Below are 23416 nucleotides of genomic sequence, written 5' to 3' on the forward strand. Positions count from 1 at the left end.
CAAAATGGGCACAGTTGGCCCGGAGGTGCAAACTTCCAGTAATAAGGTGAATAAGTTCTGGGGAGTAACATACAGCACGGTGAGTATCGGTACCAACACACTGTAGTACATTTGAAAGGTGCTGAGGGAGAAGCTCTTAAAAGTTCTTATCACAAGAAAACAATTGTAACTGGGTGAGGTGACAGACATCAGGTAAACTTAGTAAGATAATCATTTTGAAATATGTACATATGTCAAATAATTGTGATGTACACCTAAAACTAATACCATGTTATATGTTAATTTTATCTCAACAAAAATACATAAATAAAATTAATTTTTTAAAAAAAGTAACTGATAGGACTTCTGTTTAGGTGATTATATCCAACATAAGAATAAAATAAGCATTAAAAGTAACTGTTCCCAAGACCAGGTATAAAATAAAAGGTCTAAGTTGGATTAAAGACTTTTTTTATAACTTAACAAGGTCTCCAATTTTTTCTAATATTGTAAATGTATAATTTCTAAATATCTGCTCTCAAGATATTGTTTAGGAAATATTTTTCTCCAGAGTAAGTTTGTATTTCTAGCTGTGAAGTAAAAAAATGATTCAAATAACTTTATGAATGAAAAAATTATAAATTTGCAAACACTGTGTGGTGATGGCCAGAAGGAAGGGGGGTGGGGATACGGTAGAGATGAACAAAAGAGGGAAACGGGGCCATCTGTTGTAGTGTCAACAATAAAAATAAAATTAAATTAAAAAATAAAAATTGAAAACAAAACATAAATAGAATACAAACATGATTAAGGAATTACAAATTTTGGTGAACATTGTGACAAAAGTACCTAGAAAATATTTTTCTTTTTCTTTTTAAGGAAAGGATCTGATTGGTAAGTTGATGATTAATGTACAGGTCCTAATTGGTTTACTGTCTACTGAATAATAGTGGACAGGTTCAAAGTTTAATGATAACTTCAAAAGAATAAATATATATTACAATTTCTTTTGAAAGGTTTCTTATGTTATATATATTCACATAAGCTGTTAAAAACATATACAAATATGAACTATATGATGCAACAACTACATTTACAAAAAGCTAAATTAAACAAGAGTGGGCAACTTCAGTATTAAATTTAAATGTTTAAATAATCAATATTTATTGTGAACACTTTAAATGTTAATAAAGTTATTAAATTCTAAACACTTTAAAGGCATGGTGTGTGAGTGTAGATGTTTTTCTAATTACGTGATTGCTGAAATATCTCAGGTTGCAGTGTCACGTATGTTCGCAATGGTTCTATATTCCATATTATCTCAACTTTTAGCTGCATTGCAGTTTGAGAAATACAGGTACTTTCTAACTAATGGAATTTAAACAGTGAAATGAAATCCCTGACTCAAATGCTGCTTGGTTTGACATCTTTCTGTCTGAGATGATGGCTAAGTGCACTAGCTCACTGAGTGCTATTTTTACTTCTCTGATTCTATGGTAACAAATTATCTTCATCTTAACCAAGGCTTCTTACACAAAGTCTCCTGAAGTAAAGTTGATCTATAGGTAAGAAAAGGGAACTAAATAAAATGATTTATTTGGGGAAGTGAATTAAAGGTAAACAACATGCACTTTGCCCAGAACCCAGGTGGAAAAAAATACAACTTTAAGAGATATGATGTAACAAGAAATTAGATAGCCTCATCTGAATAAACCTAAATCAAAAATTCCAACCTTTACTTTAGATGAATAATTGTTTGTTGTCTGAAGTAAGTAAACATATTTATGTTTGCTGAATATAACTGAGTAATATAGGGAAATTATTTTTATAAGGGTTATATATAAAAAGTAGAGGTAAATCTAACATGACTTTGTACATGCCAAAATTTCTTCATATTTATAATTAAAGTATAAGAAAATGCTTCATATGGGGACATAACATAGAAATTCTTCAAGTTGTACAATAATTAATTCAAAATTGTACAATAGGAGCCAGGCTTTGTCTGTGAATTTGATTTTATATAAAGACAAAGCAATAGCAAGTGGTCTTTTATTTATACATCATTTAACATTGCTTTATCATTTCTTGTAATTTTAGAGAATTGAAGTAGTAATTTATAATTTCTTTCTTTTACATGTCAGAAATGTAAGAAAAGTTTAATCTATATTACTGTTTTTTAATGTTTGCATATTACTTCTTATATATCTATACATCATTTAGCAAACCATTACTCAGTATTTTTCACTTACCAGCAAGATTGTGGTAGCTTTCTTTCTGAATGCAGCTTGTAATTATTAGTTTTCTATTATTACTATGATATTTCAAAATGTGGGATATCAGGGTTTATTTGAACACTTAACTTGTTTTTCCAAATGACACTGAAACCTTCATTTTCATAGTTTAGAGTTTAAGATGGCTCATAAGTAAGCTGAACAAACAAGTTCATAACAAGGTTTTGAACTTGCCTCCTCATTTTGGTGCCTCCTTGTGTTCGTTTCTGTGTGTCAGGTAGAGCTGCTACATCTCCCAGTGACCTTATGTTGTAGGTGTCCTGTGGGGCCCAGTGGTGCAGTCCCCCTGGTCACCTTAGCTGGGTCTTCCATGTGTACCCCTTGGGTGGGTTTTGTGTGCTCTTCTGTTAAAATTGAGCCTTGATCGCTGTTGGCACATCAGTGGGAGGGACTGACTCTCAGGTTTGTTGTGAAGACTGGCCTTGACTACACTGGAGGAGCTGCTGTGCAAAGGCCAGTTCTATGGAGTAGGATTCACTTTTGCAGGGATTTGGTGCCTGTTGAGTCTTCTCCTTGAGTGTGTTGTTTGTGGAGGTGGATGGGTGGTTCTCTGATGCTGGCTCTGGGTGTGTTGCTTTTGGGGCCTCTTGGGAGGTACAGACCAAGGTCAGCTGCTGCCTGTGGCCTACTTGGGGCCACTTGGTATGAGTTACAAAGTAGATGGTTGCCATTTGGCCTGGGCTTAGAGATGTCTGAACTGGGAACTGAGGCTAGCTGCCACTGGTACCTGACTTGAAACTTCTTAGTAAGGGGTACAGTGCATGCTGAGGCCAGATACTGCTTGTTTGAGGTTTGTGAGCTTTTGAGAGATGTTAGGAAAGTCTGAAGCATGAGCCAGGACAGGTTGTTTGTGTGGAAATTCCAGTAGAAGTGGCTTGGGTAGGCCTGCAAGTTGGGTGGTGCAGGGCCAATAGTATGAGCCAGGTTGATGGAGACATAGATATGGTACCTGCCTATGCCTGCGAGGGATGGGCTCATCAAAGGAACAATGGCTCCTGCCAGTGCTTCTGTCTGGGAGAAAGCTGCCCCTCCAGCTCTCACTCTGAAGCCAGACAATTCAGTGCCTCCCTGTATGTCCCTGGTGTCTTTAAAGCTGCTGCCCTAGTGCTGGAGCTAAGAACAAGTAGTCTGTTCACAAGCAAGCCCATGTTGTGTGGACACTTTAAGAGGAATGCTTGGAACTCTAGAGGCTTTCTGTCTCACTCAGGTACATGCTGGTTTTCACATGCAGAAGCCGTGGGGACTTTTCTTCCATCACTGGAACCCTGGACTCAGAAGTGTGGTGTGGGGCTGGGACTCCTGAGAAATACGAGTCCCTACTTCCTCAGCCAAGATATTTCTCCCAATCTATTTTCAACCAGCACAGGTGGGTATGAGGCCAGCACATTCTGATCCTCCATACCTCCTATCGGTCTTGATGTGTCTTCTGTACATCTGTAATAATGTGATTTTCTGTTCAGGCAGACTTCAGGCATTTTTTTATGATGGTCATTCTGTAGTTTAGTTGTAATTTTGATGTGTCATGGAAGGAGTGAGTGCAGTGTTGACCTACTCTGCCATTTTGAGCAAAAGCCTTGGGTAAAACGATTTTAGAAAAATTAAGTCATCATTATAATAAAGCTAGAACTTTTATGACTATTTCTAATTTTACTCATAGCTAACCAGAAATATGTTTGAGGGACGACAGTTTGTCATGTTCACCAATAAGCATTATTAGCATGGGGAAATGACATAGACAATAGTATTCTGAGATAATAGCATGCGTGACATGGACTGGAGTTTGGTTTCTTACAAGCAATTGCCAGTTTCAGCTTCTTAGGGGAAAAATGACATTTAAAACATCTAAAGAGCTATATATAAAAAAATAGTGGAAAAACCTTGTTTTAAACCAGAAATGTCCAATTTGCAGCCCATGGGCCTCATGAGGCCCAGGATGGCTATGAATGTGACCCAAAACAGAATCATAAATTTATTTAAAACGTTATGAGTTTTTTTGTTTTTGTTATTGTTTGTGCATTTAATGTGTGGCCCAAGGCAACTCCTCATTTCCAGTGTGGCCCCGAGAGCCAAGCATTTGGACCCCTGTTCTAAACTCTTTTGATTTTGAAATATTTTTGTATTTTCAGGAGATGCATTGATAGTTCATGGAGGTCCTATATTTCCTTCACATAGTGTTATGTAACGCTAACCCTTGCATAACCGTGGCACATTTGTTGAAACTAATTGGTATAAAACTAGTAAGGCAACTGTAGACTTATCTCAGAATTTACCAATTTTTCCAGTTGTGTCCTTTTTCTATTCTAGTATCCAGTCCTTGATACCTCATGGCATGTAGTCATCATGATCTAGTCTATGATCTGTGATCATTTTCCAGTTTTTTTTCTTGTGCTTCATGATTTTAACACTTTTTGAAGAGCAAAAAGTGTCAGATATTTCTCAGCTGTCCATCAGCTTGGGTTTGTGTCATATTTTCTTGGTATTAGATGGGGGTTATGTGTCTTGGACGTGAACACCACTAAGCCACCACGCCTTCTCAGCACATCTTAGGAAATATGTGATATCAACATGACCTGTGTTGACCAAGATAATGTGCAACCCTGATCACTTGCTTAAGGGACTCTTCTTTTTAATGATAATTAAGTGTTCTAATGGAAACATTTCACATTTTGATAGTGGTAGTATACAGTTCAATGATAAGAAGAGCATTTTGACTAAAATAACAAAAATGTCAGATGATAGTTCTCTACTGTTAGTGTAATGTTACACTATAAACAGTGAAAAAATTCAGTGTTGTGTTTATTAAAAGCTGACATGTTTATATAACTAGTTATTATATATTTTCCTGCCTTGTATCTTTATAAAGTTTGGAATGTCTCCATAGTCCATTGAATAAAATATCTTCTGAGGGGAAACAGAAGTTTGTTAATGGACCTGCCATTGGTGAAATTACTCTATCAACTGTTATTCACAGTTTGTGAACTCCTTATTCCCAGAGCATCATGAGCACATACATGGGCTGGTGATGACGCTCTGCTCTGCTCTGCCCTACACTTCTTGTTCAACTTGTTGACTTAAAAGTTTGACAAGGGTCTATCCTGTTTGTTCCAAAATGAGTTCATGCAACTGAATTTGTTATGGTGTTATATAAAATAATGAAATGTTATGTACACCTAAGATTTACAAGGAAGGCGATGATTAGAATAAAAGCAAGCCATCAAAGATAATTTCATATTCAATGTAGATAAGATAACTGCAAATGAGAAAATACATTGCAAGCTTTCAAATAATTCCATTATAAGAATCCTAAGGAAATGTATTCAAATTATAGATCTATCTTAAAGGAAAATGAGAAATCATAAGTGAAGTAAAAAAAATGATATGGAATACAAATAGTTGTCATTAAAATGGTATCATTTTGATACCTTTGTAACAAAAGATTGGCAAGTAAAAATACATTTAAGTACAGTTACATGGCACTTTAAGATGGGGACATATTCTAGAAAATGTTAGGTGAACTTTGTTGTGTGAACAACATACTATACTCATATAAACCTGGTTGGTATAGCCTACTACACACCTAGGCTATATGGCATAGCCTATTGCTCTTAGGCTGGACAGTGTGTTACTGTACGGAAAAAAATCCCACAGGATTAAATCAAGCATAAGAGAAAATAATGTAATCAAGAGACTCAGTAAACAGGAGTTATATGAAGCTGCTGCTGGTGTAACACGGTGTACAGGGTCCAATATTAGAAAACATTACATTGGTAATCCAACATTCTATGAAATACATTGTCTAATTTATAAGATATTAAATGATATAAAAACAACTCAAAATTAGGATTTTATAAAAATAATACAGTCAACAATGGAGAAAATAAATGTATGATGAAGTTTACATTGTGGGGTCAAAATGGTCTTTCATAAGAATGATTATTATATTTGAAACTACAGAGACCTAAGAATTAGATAATAAAATAATGAAGGAAAGAGACTAAAAAAATAGCAGAAGGAAAGGCCCTGAGTAAGGAGAAAATTTGGGTCATTTGTGGACGTGGAAGAAGAGGCTTATGTATGGAGGAGTGCTGAGGTACAGGTTGGAGGACCATTACAAAGGAACGCCGTCTGAGGAGAAGAAGAGAGGGACACTACAGGGGAAGCATTGCCTGCTGTAGGGAATGCAAGAACAACATGGGCAAAGCACTGATCTAGGAGAAAAAGAGAAAACTGCTGGGAATGGAGAGGAGTCTGTGGTGAAGATCAAGAAACGCTATGAAAGATAACGAATGGAAGCGCAGTAAGGTGAAGCCCTGACCATGGTGAAGAATGAAACAGCAATACAGATAGAGCCATGCTTATGGTGAAGAATGGCAGGACGCTATGGAAAGAGCAGGGCCTGTGGTGAGCCTATGGGTGCCCATTATGGATGGAGCTTGCGGTAATGAGCGTTTAAGAGCGCTGCGGAAGAGGAGGTGGCTGTGGAAATGAATGAGAAGACGCTGTAGATGGATCACTGCCTGTAATGCAAAATGTAACAGTGATATGGATGGAGCAGAGCCTGGGGCGAAAATGGAGAAGCCCTAAGTTTGACGTTTTACCTTTGGTGAGCATGGCGGGGAAAGCCCTGCCTGTGGTAAGAAATGGAGAAACACTGGAGAGTACATGAAGTCTCACAGAAAAACAGTAAATTCCATTTCCCCAAGCTTAAGATCTTTCATAAAAATATGCTTAAGAAATAAAAATGATGAAGCAGAAACTTAAAGTAAACATTTTCAATTTTTTTCAAAAATTGAGCATCAGGATTGAGCACCAGCCTGTGAGCCAAAGGGTCACCGGTTTGATTCTCTGTAAGGGCACATGCCTGTATTGTGCCCCAAGTAGGGGGTCCTCAAGAGGCAACCACACATTGATGTTTCTCTCCCTCCTTTTCCCCTTCCTTTCCCCTCTCTCTTAAAATAAATAAATAAAAATATTTTTTTGAATTGAGCATCCATATTAAAGTATTAGTAGTTGCCAGAATGTTAGAAAAACTCTCACATTGCTAATAAAACCACAAATAAAACAACAGACATATAGATAAAAAATTATATACTTTACCATGCAGTAAATATACATGGCCAGGAAACACATGAGAAAACATTCAATTTCATTAATAATTAGGAAATGAAACCTCAATGGTATAAACAAAAATTACAAGTGGCTTATAATGCTAAATTATGTCAAGGAAAAGGGTTCATCCTGAACTGCCTTGAACACTGCTATTGAAAGTGTACTTTGTACATTAAGCCAAAGAGAGTTAGGAAAAAGGGTAGGAGGTGGGGATGGCTGGGATGAGGGGCAAAATAGAAATACCTGTACTTAAACAACAATAAAAATATTATTAAAAACAATAAATACATATCTCTTAAAAAAGAAAGTATATTTCGAAAACAGTTTGCCATTAGATAATAATACTTGGACTCTTGTACTATATAATCCAGCTATTGCAATCCTATACATATAACTAAGAACAAATCTTGTAATTGTGCGTGAAAGAATATTATACTAATCCTCACATCAGCATTTATCGTATTGCAAAAGCCCATCGTTATTATATCAGGAAAGAAGAATTGTAGTACAGTCATAAAATGGAGTAAGATAAGGCACTAACAATTAATGAACAATACATTCCACATTTATCAGCATAGGCAGATGCAATTGTTGAGGATAGGGAAAAAGTCATAAAAGAAAACTAGGTGATACCATTTCCTGAATGGCATTGTCGACTATCTCGCTAGCAAAACAACCATGACTGATAAAAATTAAATGAGTATAAAATTGTCTGAAGTTTTCAGAAATAATCCTACGGACCTACAGCAAATGTAGAAACATTTCTTCAAGAACATCCACTAAATCTCAGGAAGGATGACATGTGTGTGGCACTTGTCGCTATCACTCCCACTCTACCTGGCATGTCTCCAGCTCAGCATGATGGAAGCCCTGCCCTAAGTGGCTATGGCAAAAATACAGAGCTTTCTCTTTCCTCATCTCTCAGCCCATGACGATGCTATCTCCTCAGGAGAGGCAGACTGTCAGTGTTTCTCATTCATCCCTCACCCACTCCCAAATTAAGGATTTTCCTTTACCCACCTAGTTCACTGGTATAGGCTAGAAGTTCTACCTGTAGTCTCTTACACTCTACCAGGTGTAAGAGACTGGGGATCTGAAATGCCAATCGCCCTTGTCCTCATGTCCTTGTATAGCAGTGTTTCCATATCAGAATAGGTCAGCTGAGAATACTAGACTGCCATCTCTTCATACACCTGGCTCCTTCAAAAGGGCTGTCACTCCAAGAGAAGCCAGTGACAATCCACTTCTGCAGTTCTAGAGCAGTGGTGGAGAAATTTAGCTCAGGGGGAGAGGCTGGCTATAAGAACGGAGCACTCTGAAGCTCTCCCTAAAAGAACTGACTATTAAATAACAGGAAGCTGGTAGCTCCATGAGAAAAAGCTAAACTCTAGGCCAGTACTAGAAAGAATCAGAAAGATACAGGTAAGAAGAGCCCTCCTGTGGTGAGAACAAATTTTAAAGATTTGCCTCAAAACTATCTCTGAAAAGAGGCCTTAATTTAATGAGATCATAACGTGTGCAATTTGTGCCCCAGGACATTGTCAAAAACAATAGAGTGATTAGGCAGCCAGCAATTAGTGGAAACTAACTGCATATGTGATACTAAATAAGACCTACAGCTTAGCTAAGAGATCAGGGAAAGAGGCCACCAAAGATAGTTTTGCTGAAGCCACTGTCATGCTGGGTGACTCATGCCCAAGGCTACACTTCTGGGGAGTGAGATGAGAGAAAAGGATTTAAAAATATATATATAATGACTGAATATTTCCTAAAAACCTATTCTACACATCCAAGAATCTCAACAAATTCTAAGCAGTATAAAAAGAAATAAATCTACACTCAGGTGTATCATAGTAGAACTAACAAAAGAAAAAGATTTTTTAAGAACAACTTGAAGCAGCATGTTCTTATAATCATCATATACAGGGAATCTCAATAAAATTAGCTGTCAGGAACAGCAGAGGCCAGAATGCACTGTGACGATGTGTTTAAAATGCTGTAAACAGACACAAAAAAGTCAGAATTTGTATTCAACAAAATTATCTTTCAACAAGGAATATGAAATAAAGACATTCACAGATAAACAAAAGTAGAGCTTTCATATCTAGCAGATGATACTTACAAGAAATACAAAAAAAATCTTTATTTAAAGTGAAATTACCCAGACAGTAAATTCAAACCTATGCTAGAAATTAAGAGCACTGGTAAGGCTAATTAAAAAAAATTAACAGCCAATAAAGATGCATGTTTCTTCTCCTAATATATCTCATCTAATTAAAAAAAACAATTGTGTGCAAAAATATGTACATAATTACATGGTGGGGTCTATATCATTTAGATAACCTGGTTAATATGAAATAATTTCTGGAAAACACAAATTATGGAAACTGACCCTCAAAGTAATAGAAAATAAATAAACCTACATCAAGAGGCTGAAATAGCAAGCTTTAACATGTCCATTATATAACGCTCATGCTCACAGGGCTTCAATAATGGATTGTCAAAGCTAAAGCCAGAGATACTATATGACCCATCTTGTCTGCTTTGATCACAGGTACCTAGCTAGGAGAAATAAAAATATGTGTCCACTAAAATGAGAAAAATCTGCACATGAATGTTCACAGAAGCATTATTTATAATAGCCAAAACATAAAAGAAGCTCCACTGTCTATCATCTGGCGAATGGAAAAATCACTGTTTATAGCATTCCCTTAGATTTTTACTGCCATAAAATTAACATTGTGTCCTTTTCATATCTGATTTTACTGATTTGAACCTCTCTCTCTCTCTCAGTTAGTCTGGCACAGCTCAATGAATATACTAAAAATTACCGAATTGTAGACTTTAAAAGGGTGAATTTTATGAAGTGGAAGTTATATCTCAATAAAGGTGTTGTAAAAAAAAAAACAAAACAACAAAAGAAAGTATATAAAATTTTCCATTCTGATAAAGCTAAAGTATAGACCATGGCATATACATAGGGGATGAAAGCGAAAAGAGAGTGAGGACGTATTTACTGACCAAACAGGATAATGGCTATTTTCAAGGAGGGCAGGGTGTGTGATCAGGGAAGGGCACAGAGGACACTTCTGCAGCGCTTGTTTCAAATACCTACTTCCATAAACACCTGCATGGCCGTCAGGGCACGCTGCTGCAGTGCGAATGAGAACTAGGTTGTAAAAGAAGCAAGATCACACAATTGTTGAGAGTTGTAAGAGACACATCCATTTGCTGAGTTTTTTTTTTCCTTGTGTGGACCTCTTGTTGACTTACTTTAATAAGTCAGACATTTTAGAAGGCAATGTGTTGGCTCTTCTCTTCCTCACCTCCCCTGCAGCAACCATCCGGCACCCCAACTCATTGACCCTAGTGTGTGCCCTGAGGGACTTTTTCTTTATGGAGTGCCTTCCCCAGTCTCCTTGCACACTGTTTCCAGGAAGGTCCGACCAGTCTGAGTTACACACAAAGGTTCAGAGTGTGGGAGGAAAGAGTACTGGGATTAATCTTTTTGTTCCTTGTTTTCTGCCTTGCAGTTTATAGAAATTCTGTTCAGGCTACAGCTTCTGTCTGGGAATGCTTTTCCCAAGGTTCTTGCTCTTACCGAAATTCTAGTAACACAGTTTCTTGTACCTGCTCATGGGACCTACATGCCAGATTGTCTTCCTGCTGTCGTGAGTGAATGGATGACTCGACATTGCCTGTTGGCTCCCTCAATCCTGCTAACACTTCTGTAAATAGTCTCTTTGTTAAAAAGTCTTAAAAAATTCTCAACTGAATGTATTATCTGGTCTCTGCTTTGTCCTTAATTGCAGCATAATTAATAAGAACTTCCAAACTTTCATTCAGTTATTTCTATACAGTCTATCAATGCAGAAGGTTGATAAATGATCTATGTATTCATTTAGTAAAATCACACATTATAAATAACTCACATCTACAAAATAAAGTATTATTATTCTTTTTTCTCCATGTTAGTGGCATAACTGTGCAAATCTTTGCAGTCCTTTAGTTATGAAGAAGTTTTATACTTAAATGATAGCCGTTACTTGTTAGGGATACATGCATGGTTATATAAATGTTTTGATGATTTTTTCATGTGTAATTTTTAACAACATACTGCAACATCTTTTATCATAGTTTTCAGTGCATTCCTTTCCATGTAAGAAATAAAAAAGAACAGTTAAACATTTAAATAGTATGCATTGGGCTTTCTCAAAGCTGAACTGTGGTCACCTGCTTTTCTTACAGCACCCTTGCCCAATATCTGAAGCATGACCAAGGTCCTGATGTTCTGTAATAGTTATTGTCCCGAATGAGCTTCTGGATAATGCTAATAATGCTATGATAATGCTAATTTTATAGTTAAAATAAAATTACTTGTCAGTCACAGCTTTAACAAGCTCTAGTATTTCTTCCTGGAAGTTGTTATATTTGAGATAACAGGAACACATCTGCAGCACAACAGTGCAATACACTATAAGCAGTTCAACTGGCAAGTCAGGAAATTGTGTGTGGTACTCAGATGTAAGAACCAAACAAATGGTCTACAAAACAGGCTGTGCTGGAAAATGAAATACAAACTGTAAATGTATGTATTATAGCACATCTCTTGGACTCCCAGGGGAGTGTTTACAAATCCCCATGGACCGAAGGATCACACGAGGAGGAATAGACACGGCAGAAGGAATGATGTGAGTGCAGCTGACCAGGTTTATAAATTTCGTACTGTCATTCTAATGCTGTGTCATTGGATTGTATACAGTATATCACAATGGCACTACATTATGACTTCAGTGTGATCATAGTCAAGTGGCATACTATTAAACAGCACAGACATCATATTCAATGCATACAATCCAATTCCAAATTCCTTAAAATAAGGGGCAATGAAATGGATTCAGACCCAATTATAAGGAGGGTGGGGTGCTTTGTCTGGGTTTTAGTATGTGCTATCTTGGCAAGCAAACAAGTAAAGGATATTATTCTGACATTTCTGGAAACCCACCTGCTTTTAGTAAATCCCTCAGTGACCCTGTCCTTGAAATGTTAGGAAAGAGTTAGCTAAGAAATAATTTACAAGCATGACATCTAAAACTTTCAAATAATTGCTTTTTAATCACACATGTTCTGATGCCTTAAAACATATACCTACCTATAGTTAGTTGTAGAGACCTTAGGAATCTAAGTGAAGTATGGACCTATTAAAGTACTAAATTTATTTTGTTATTATTTTTATATTTTTAGATTTTTAATGTATTTTCCCATTACCATTTAACTCCCTTATACCTCCCTCTCCCCTACAACCAACACACTGTTGTTCATGTGCTCCTTTTCCTTTTTGCTTTATTCTTTCACCTTCAACTCTCCCTGTAACTGCCATCTGTTCCCCATCTACAAGTCTGTTTCTATTTGGCTTGTTAGTTCATTAGGTTCCACATATAGGTGAAATCATATGGTATTTGTTTTTCTCTGACTGCCTTATTTCACTTAGCATAATGCTCTCCAGGTCCATCCATGCTGTTGCAACAGGCAAAAATTTCTTCTTTCTTATGGCCAAATAGTAGTATTCCATTGTGTAAATGCCCCGTAGTTGTTTTATCCACTCAGCTATTAATGGACACTTGAACTTCTTCCATATCTTGGTGGTTATAAATAATGCTGCAATGAATGTGGAGGTGCTTAAGTACTTTTGAACTAGTGTTTTGGGTTTCTTCTAATATATTCCCAGAAGTGAGATAGCTGGGTCAAAAGGCAGATCCATTTTTAATTTTTGGAGGTATCTCCATATTGCTTTCCACAGTGGCTGCACCAGTCTACATTGCCACCAACAGTGCAAAAGTGTCCGTCCCCCTTTCTCTGTATCCTCGACAGCGCTTACTGTTTTTTGATTTATTGATGGTGGTCATTCTGAGAGGGGTGAGGTGATATCTCCTTGTGATTTATATATGCATTTTTCTGATGAGTAGTGACTTTGAGCATCTTTTCATATGTCTATTGGACATCCTTATTTCCTCTTTACAGAAGTATCTATTTAGGTCCTTTGCCTATTTTTTAAGTGGACTGTTTGTTTTTTGGTGTTGAATTTTGTAAAATCTTAATAAATTTTGAATATTAACTTATTATCAGGTGTATTGGCAAATATGTTCCCCCCATTCCATGGGTTGCCTTTTTATTTTGTTGATTTTCTTTGCTGTGCAAAAAATTTTTAGTTTGATGTAGTACCATTTGTTTATGTTTTCTTTTGTTTCTCTTGTCTGGGGAGATATATCAGATAAAATACTGCTACAAGCAATGTTCATAATTTTACTACCTATGTTTTCTTCTAGGATTTGTATGGTTTGGGGTCTAATATTTAAGTCTTTAACCCATTTTGAGTTTATTCCTGTGTGTGGTATAAGAGGTGGTCTAGTTTCATTTTTCTGCATGTGTCTGTCCAGTTGTCTCAACACCTTTTTATGGAATAAACTATCTTTGGCCCATGGTATGTGCTTGTTTCTTCTGTCAAATGTTAATTGACTATAAAGATGCATTTTTATTTCTGGGCTGTCTATTCTGTTTCATTGCCAGTACCGTGCTGTTTTGATTACTATGGCCTTATAAGTGTATGATATTAGACAGAGTGATTCCTCCAACTTTGTTCTTCTTTCTCAGGATCACTTTGCTATGCAGGTTCTTTTGTGGTTCCTGTAAAATTTTCAAATATTTGTTTTAGTTCTTTGAAATATGTTGTTGGTATCTTGATGAGAATTGTGTTGAATTTATAGATTGCTTTGGGTAACATGGACATTTTACTGATGTTAATTCTTCCTATCCATGAACATGGTGTATGCTTCCACTTATTTGTTTCTTCTTCAGTTTCTTTTTTAAGTGTCTTATAATTTTTTGAGAACAGGTCTTTTACATCCTTGGTTAGATTTATTCCTAGGTATTTTTTCCTTTTGAAGCAATTGTGAATGGAATTGTTTTCTTAATTTCCCTTTCTGTTAGTTCACTATTGGCATATAAAAATGCAACTGATTTCTGGATGTTAATTTTGTATCCTGCTTCTTTGCTGAATTCATTTATCAGTTCTAGTAGTTTCTTGGTGGAACCTTTAGGGTTCTCTATGTGCAGTATCATGTCATCTGAAAACAAAGACAGGTTTACTTTTTCTTTTCCAGTCTGGATGTCTTTTATTTCTTCTTTTCTGATTGCTATGGTTAGGAATTCCAGTACTATGTTGAATAAGACAGGCGACAGCAGATACCCTTGCCTTTTTCCTGATCTTAAGGGAAACACTTGTAGTTTTTGCCCACTGAGTATGAGGCTGGCAGTGAGTTGGTCATATGTGGCCTTTATTATGTTTAGGTGTATTCCCTCTAATCCCACTTCGCTGGAAATTATTATCATAAATGTATGTAGTTTCTATCAAATACTTTTTACGCATCTATTGATATGATCATGTGGTCTTTATCCTTCATTTTGTTTATGTGGTGAATCACATATTTTTTAAATTTTATTTAATTTTAATTGTTGTTCAAGTATAGTTTTTTGTGTTTTACCCCCATCCCAGCCCACCCCCCACAGTGATCCCCACCCCCCATCTTATTTCCACCATCCTTAGTTTTTGTCCATGTGTCCTTTATACTTGTTCCTGTAAACCCTTCTTCCTTTCCCCTGAAATTCCCTCTACTTTCCCCCTGGTCCTTGTCATCCTGTTCTCTATTTCAGTGTCTTTGGTTATATTTTGCATGCTGGTTTGTTTTGTTGTTTAGGTTCCTGTTAAAGGTGAGATCATATGGTATTTGTCTTTCATTGCCTGGCTTATTTCACTCAGCATAATGCTTTCCAGTTCTATTCATGCTGTTGCGAAGGGTAGGAGCAAATTCTTTCTTTCTGCTGCATAGAATTCCGTTATGTAAATGTACCATACTTTTTGGATCCATTCATTTACTGACCATTTACTGATGGGCACTTAGGTTGCTTCCAGCACTTGGCTATTATAAATTGTGCTGCTATGAACATTGGTGTGTCTAGGTTCTTTTGGATTGGTGTTTCAGGGTTCTTAGGATATAATCCTAACAGTGAAATTGTTGGGTCAAAAGGCATGTTCATTTTTAGTCTCCTTAGAAAATTCCATACTGTTTTCCATAGTGGTTGTACCAGTTGAGTCACATATTTTGATTTGTGCCAGTTGCGCCAACTTTGGATTCTCAGAATAAATCCCACTTAATCATGGTGTGTGATCTTTTTGATGTATTGCTGTATTTGGTCTGCTAATATTTTGTCAAGGTTTTTGGCCTGTAATTTTCTGTCTTTGTAGTGTCTTTATCTGGTTTCAGAATTAAGATAATGCTGGCCTTGAAAAATGAGCTTGGCAGCTTTCTCTCCTCTTGAATTTTGGGAAATAGTTTGCGAAGGAGAGGTATTAGTTCATACAATCTTCCAAAAACTAAACAAAAAAAGAAAGAGAGACTCTGAATAGACAGATTACACTAGTGAAAAATGAAGCAATAATTAAAAAGCTCCCAATAAACAAGCCCTGGACTGGATGGCCTCACAAGTGAATTTTACCAAGCATTCCAGGAAGAACTAACACTTTTCCTTGTTATTATTTTTAAATCTGTACAAAATTTTATCCTGAAGCTTGGATAAAAATTCTTTAATTTTTTTCTGTGCAAGGGAGTGGATACTTGAGGCAAATGACTGATTAATTCAAAGAACATGTTTTTACTAACTTGCAAAGTGAGTTAGATTAATTTGACAAATTTATTTTTATTTATTTATTTTTTAAAATATTTTATTTATTTATTTTTAGAGAGAGGGGAAGGAGAGAGGGAAAGAAACATCAATGTATGGTTGTCTCTGGTGTGTCCCCTGCTGGGAACTGGCCTGCAACCCAAGCACGTGCCCTGACTGGGAATTGAATCACGATCATGTGGTTCACAGGCCCGAGCTCAATCCACTGAGCTACACCAGCCAGGGCTATTCTGACAAATTTAAATTTAGTTAATTATCTCAAGTATATATGTTCCAGTGGAGACTTTATTTGTAAGGAATTTGATAACCATCAAAATATTTTTAAAGGTCTATTCAATAGATCATATCTGTTAGTATCTGATAATTAAATCTGTTTTAAAATTTCAATACAGTCTTAAAAATGGTATCAGAATGTTGACTAAATATATTTTTAATTACAAAGGATAGTTAATACTGTAACATAATCTTTTATTTTAGTAAGTTCTGCCATTGACTTTTCTTTTAGTTTGTTCTTATTAACTGCTTCCAATAAAATGTCTATGAGCATACCCTAAAATATATTTATAAAAGAATTTTAGCAAATTTTTGACATTGTTATATATTTAATGAATGACATACTAGATGTACTAGAAACATTTAGAAGATTTTTTTCTGTTGTGTATTTGTTAAGGCATAGATTCCATTACACATGGCTGTTATTTTATAATCTGTTGCAACATATTCTTGAATTAGGTGATCTAGATGATTTTTAAGTTTATGAAGGTAGGACTTAATCTCATTTATTGAGTTATCTTCAGTATTGTTAATTGTGCTTGAAAATAGTTTTTCACTGAATGAATGACAAATATTTGCTATACTTGCTATATATCCTTTTTTAAAAAGTGCATACAATTTGTGTGTACTTATGCAAATAAAGCTGAAAAATACAAAAATGTTGTAATAATAGATTCCACTTCATTTCTATTTGATCTGTCTCAGAGACCAGAGACAAAACTGAAAAAGGTATAAGTGTTTACCACCAGACAAATTTGCCTTCAATATTTTTTACAAATATACAAACTATAAAATAAATTAAGATATTACATCTTTGTCAATTATGCTTAGAAATCATCTCAGCAGAAACCTCTTAAAGTTAGTATCTTTTGACCTAATATATTGCACAGAGAAAGTGTAAGTCCTACTCATAACCTTTGTGTACCACATATAATACAAAAATATCTTGATTATTGCACAGTTAGCAATTGTTTCAATTAGAATACTGCAAACACTTTTAAAAATAGTACAAGTCTTTGTCATGTAACCTTTGTATTTCTGGAAAATGTGCCACTTATGGAATAATGAGGCATTTGAGCTAAACTGGGTTTGTGGTTTATATCTTTATATGACTGAGCATCAGAATTGGGTTAATTCTGATTTGGAGATAATTTAATCAGCACAGAATGGAAAGAAACTTGACAAAAGAAAGCAAGCAACTACTAATGGTGTGGTTCTTTACCTTTACACCAAACAACTGCTTGGTCCTATTCTGTTTCTTATGTGTGTGTTGGGTGAACCATATATTCTTATTCGAATTCATGGATTAATATATTGAACACCTCAGTCAAGAAAGGATTCATGAAGAAGCTAAAGAAGAAATTCAGCATGGATCATAAACACTTTCAATTTCTTTCAGCAGAATAATGTTCCATTATAGATATCAAATCAACTTTCATACTTGGTGGTCCCTATGCCTATGTAACTATTCTATCATTAGCTCTTGCCTCTCTCACCATCTTCTGTGTTCATTTTAGAGTTTTGCCCATGGTTCCTTAGTTAAATATGAGTAACATTTCTTTGGGAAATTAAGAAAGTACATGATTTTTAAGATGAAGTAATTATAAAAAATCTTAAATCTTAGTTACTATGTACCAATTATTTTATTTATTTTTTAAAGATTTTATTTATTTATCTTTAGAGGGGAAGGGAAGGAAAGAGGGAGAGAAATATCAATGTATGGTTGCCTCTCATGAGTTCCCTGCTGGGAACTGGCCCGCAACCCAGGCATGTGCCCTGACTGGGAATCGATCTGCAATCGTCTAGTTCTCAGGCCTGCACCCAATCCACTGAGCTACACCAGCCAGGGCTGTGTATCAGTTATTATTCAGTCTCATTTGACTATTCATAGAATGGGTTAAAGAAGTATTTGGTTAAGCATTTTGGAAATTACCAGGCCAGAGAATGGATGTTAAAATACATACTTTTAATTCTTGTTTGCCAATTATTATCTGTGCCTGGCTAGATTCTGTGATAAAATTTTCTCTTAACAAAGACAACATAGCAATAAGGGAGATAAATCAATGAAGTTTTCATAAAGCTGGATTTTCTCAGTTTAAATTAATATTTTAATTTGAGATTATTTTTTCTATATTTTAATATAAAGTTTTTCTTATGTGAAAGTACTGTGGTAATTTGGTATGATTTTATATTGATGGTAGCAAAAACTTTTTAAGCTAGCTTTATATGTCTTACTGATCTATGGGAGTGTGTGAAAAATTTCATTTACCTTTGAAACCCCAAAATGTAAATACTGTCATTGTTATTGAAGATTTTTTTTTAGTTGTTGAAGTTTGTTTACTCATTTGCTTACTAATCTACAATTGTGTATTAAAGTCTTGGCATCTATAAACACAAATTTGAGATAAATAAAAGCATAAAATAATATAGTAAATATAATCATGAAAATACAACGTTAAGAGTAAATTTTTTTTTAAAAAATAGGAAAGTAATAACCAAAAAACCCCCACCCCATGCAATTATGTTAACATCAGTTATATACACTTCATAAAATAATTTCAAAAACATAGGATATAAATGTAATAGAAAATATGTACCTATATTCGAATATTTTACTTAACTGCCACCATAATTGGTAAATCAAACAGGCCCCAGGAGATTTGAACAAAACAATCAATAAACTAAAGATAATGAGGCATTGTAGCCAATAGTGAAGATTCAACAACTTCAAACATATTTGAACATTTATGAAAATTGACATCATTCTATGCTATAAAGCGAATTACAAACAGTTTTACGAGATAAGTATCTTAATAACATTATTGTCTGACAGTAACTCTGTAAGTTAGAAATGTAGCAATTAGCAGGGTAGTTGGGAAACCTCCATGCGTTTAGAAATTTAATAATATTGTTCTAAATAATTGATAGATCAAAGAGAAAATCAAAATAGATATTACAAAACCTTGCGTAATGTGATTGAAGTGCAACTCAGTTGGAAATATATAGCCTTAGATTTTATTTAGGGTAAAAAAAAAAAAAGAAAAGGGTTCAACTTAAGGACCTAAGCATCGAAACAACCTTAAAGATGAAAAACAAAAGCTGAAGAATAAACCCAAAGATAGTAGAGGGTAAGCCTTAATAAAGAAGTATTGTCTTCCAAGTCAAACTGACTATATGTGAATCTCTGCTTTCTCTCTTGGCAGTTTTTGACCTTGAAAGTAACTTAAGCTCTCCATTTTTCCTCATCTATAATGAATGATGGTTAGTAATAGCACCTGTCTCACAGAGTTGTGGTGAGGACTGAATGAGTAAACATACAAAAGATCCAGGGCACCAGGATATTGCTCAGTTCTTTGCAGTTAGCCTTTATTATTAGAAGAGCAGACATTAATTAGGAAGATGTATTAAACAGTCAAAGCTACTTCTTTTAAAAGAGTAATAAAATTGCCCTGGCTGGTGTAGCTCAGTGGATTGAGTGCGGGCCTGTGAACCACACGATCAAGGTTGGATTCCCAGCCAGGGCACATGCCTGGGCTGCAGGCCAGTTCCCAGCAGGAAACTCATGAGAGGCAACCATACATTGATATTTCTCTCCTCTCCTTCCTTTCATCTCTAAAGATAAATAAATAAAATTAAAAAAGAGTAATAAAATTGGCAGACCCCTTCCAATGCTGATTAGGAAAAGAGAGAGAGGGCCACATTGACAATGTTCATAAAGAACAGTAGGACACAAGGAAGGAGTGACCACACACAACTCTTGTGACAGCTTTACCCTGAAGGGCATGGCACAAAATAGGGCATTTTCTGGAGGAGCACACTGGAGCCCAGTGGGGTTTTAAAACTGTCCTCATTTTTTTTTAGGATGGGCTAAGTTAAGGCAAGTTTGTATGCAGGTGGCAAAGATCCAGCTGAGCAAGAGTGTGCTGAATCCCCTGAGAGGTCAAGGGAAGCAGCAACTCACAGAAGGGTGGACAGAGGCCAGGAAAAATAAATTATGTATGAGTGAGTCTCAGTTTAAACAAACAGTATTCTGTGTGAGTATTCCTTTTTAAAAGAAAACACTGCTTTTTCCAGAGAAAGAGGTATTAATTTGGGAGCAACTGATTATTGGGATCCAAAATCTATGCCAGGCTCCCTGCCAGGGTGACAAGGAACAAGGTGGGCCTGACTGGATTCGTTTAATTATTTATGTATATTCTTGAGAGAAGGGAAAGGAAAAGCTCAGTCAGGAATTAGAGCCAGAAACACTAATGTAAATGAAACCACCCTCTTTGGATCCCCATGCCCCAAGACCCCCATTTTCCCTTCCGCCTGGAAAAGCCAAATATCATGCCAGTGTCTGCCTGGCTCATTCACTGCCTTCATGCAGGTCTCTTCTCAGACACCCTCTCAGCAAAAGCTATTCCTAACCACACTGTCTAAACAGAATTCTCTTCATCCTCTACCCTGAGTCCCTCTCATTTTTTTCCATAGGGCTTATCACTCTTTTATATTGCACAATTTCTCAAAAAAATATAGTCTAAAACAAAAAGTGGCCATGTCTCTGTTCAGAAGACATGCAGAAATCTGAAACCCAATGATAATAAAAGCTCAATGATATTTTGCATTTGACTAAAACTTTGCCTGTTTTTTTGGTAACTGTTTGGTGTAAGGATGGTGGCAAAAGTTTAGATGAGCATAAAAAGGAGGAGATGAGGAAGATCACCCAAACTGGGAGCATTTTGTAGATGATGTCCCTGTAGATGGTGTCCCTGGATGTGAAGTTTCCAAGGACCAAACAGGAAGGTACAGTAACAGTTTAGAGAAGTTTGCCTCGTGGAAATTACTCTGTTTGTGGTCTATCTCTCAGACTCCTTTTTCCCTGATGCTATGTTACTCCCTAAACTCCTGTGTCCATGCTACTTTCTACCTATCTGGTCATTTTAGGACAGCAGGGATAACAGCCTAACTGCTTAGAATGCTCAATGTCTGATTTCTCATATTTCAATCTTTGTTGATGATTTTATGTTGCTGAAGTTATTTTTCTCTCTATTTCTAATGTACATTGCTTGTTTAGAAACTGGATGCTAATGAGATTTTGCTTTTCGTATACTTGGGATCTGTATATACCTGTCCAGTTGCCAAGAAAGCTATCTTTTTTTGAAACCCTGGAAAAGTAGCTTTTAGGTATCGCACAGACCTGTGAAAGCACAGCAATGGTATTTAATCCAGGCACACCCTTTTACTGTCCTGCATTTTACATCATTCAGTCTGAAGCTCTCCTTGACCCGTGCAGAATGGATTTTTGTATTTAAGCCATCACACTTGCCATATATGTTCCTGCTTCAGTCACTGAGGAGCATTTCTGTGTGCCACTCTGTGACAGAAGCTCAGACAGGCCCACAGATTCTGTTCTTAATAAGATGCTGTTATTATCCAAGCAGGCTCCACGATTAGAAACAGATTTTAAAAATTGATTGCAACAGGCCTAAATATTTTTATATTAGAATTTTGGGCATAGAGATACATGACAAGGACAAATGTAGTGATAGCAATAAGTGGAGATGGCATTGTAGTGGGAATGCCCATGCCTAGGACACATTGAATATTGGTTAATGAAAAAATCTCACCAGGCAGAGGGGTGGGGTCAGTCGAAAGAGAAGAAACATTACAGGTAAAAGGCATGTAGTAATTATAAGGAGACATGGGAGAACATGGATTCCAGATTATGCCATACATGAGCTCTCTGACCTTACTATTTCAATTTCCTGGTTCGAAGGATGAGGTGGTTGAGAAAGCTGATCTCTAGCTCTTTTATCCCAGTCTACTGAGAGGATAAAGAACATTCTCAGCAATCAGGCTGTTGACATTGCAGAAAATGTCAGCATCACTCTGAAAGGACACTCAGTTATTGTGAAGGGCCTTAGGGGTACCCCTTGGAGGGACTTCAGTCACATCAGTGTAACACGCAGTCTCTTTGGAAAGAAAAGCAGCAGCTTTGGGCTGACAATTGGTGGGGAAATAGGAGTGGACTGGCGACCTTTCACACTCTCTGCCGCCGTGTACTGACCATGATCACGGGTGTCACACTGGGCTTCCATCACAAGATGAGGTCTGTGTTTACTCACTTCCCTATCAATATGGTAGTTCGGGAGAACAGTTCTCTTATCAAAATCAGAAATTTCTTGGCTGAAAAATACATCCACAGGCTGTATTTCAGATGAGATCGGTCATTGGTTATTCACTACACCAAGCCCAGAAAGATGAGTTGATTTTTGAAGGAAATGACATTAAGCTTATATCAAATTCAGCTGTTTTGATTCAGCAAGCTATAATGGTTAAAAACAAAGATATAGAAAATTTGGGGATGGTATCCATATCTATGAAAAAGGAACAATTCAGCAGGCCGAAGAGATCTAATTTGTCCAGCTACAGAAACAGCAAGGAGCTGGGTGATTCCTCGGACTTATTTATGATATTTTAAAGATGAAATAAGAACTGTATATTGAAAAAAATAGATAGGTGATCTTTAAAATCCAATTGTAGCTGTATTGCTCATATCAAGTCTAGTTATTATTGTTTTATGTTCTGAAATGGCCATGCTTTCACTGATTTATTATTATGACAGGGTAATAAGACTCCATAAGAGTCTGGGTTACTGAGAAGATTTCTTTTTTAATACGTAAGTCATAATCAATAGGAGTGAATCTCTGACTAGAAAGTATGTCACCACATAGAAATGTTTAACGCATACTCTTTTAATTTTCGTTATTTCCTTGAGATAATGTACATGGAAAAAGTACATTGTTGTAAAGGGAGATCTAAGTTGTGGGTGAGCTGAGATGGTCAGAGACAAACTGCTCAGTCAACCTTTGTTCAGAACCTTTTTCTTACTGTGAATGTGCGATAAGAAAAATCTATTTGCTCTCTACCTATTAGTATATATACAGCATAGTTTAATGATCTAAATTGCTGCTACCTCAGGAGCATGTGAATTGCTCATAATGGTTATAAATGAAAATTCCTGTAGTCAGCTTTTATTGTTT

The 23416-nt window shown here is 36.0% G+C and overlaps 1 pseudogene; it reads left to right on the top strand.

Annotated features, from left to right (window-relative positions):
* The first annotated feature begins 4 nt into the window (after positions 1–4).
* Positions 5–22790, top strand: LOC118981867 (60S ribosomal protein L9-like; annotated as a pseudogene).
* The last annotated feature ends 626 nt before the right edge of the window (positions 22791–23416 follow it).

Source organism: Sturnira hondurensis, unplaced genomic scaffold (genome assembly GCF_014824575.4).
Source record: "Sturnira hondurensis isolate 20B ecotype Veracruz unplaced genomic scaffold, ASM1482457v3 Scaffold0024805, whole genome shotgun sequence".
In the NCBI taxonomy this organism is placed as follows: domain Eukaryota; kingdom Metazoa; phylum Chordata; class Mammalia; order Chiroptera; family Phyllostomidae; genus Sturnira; species Sturnira hondurensis.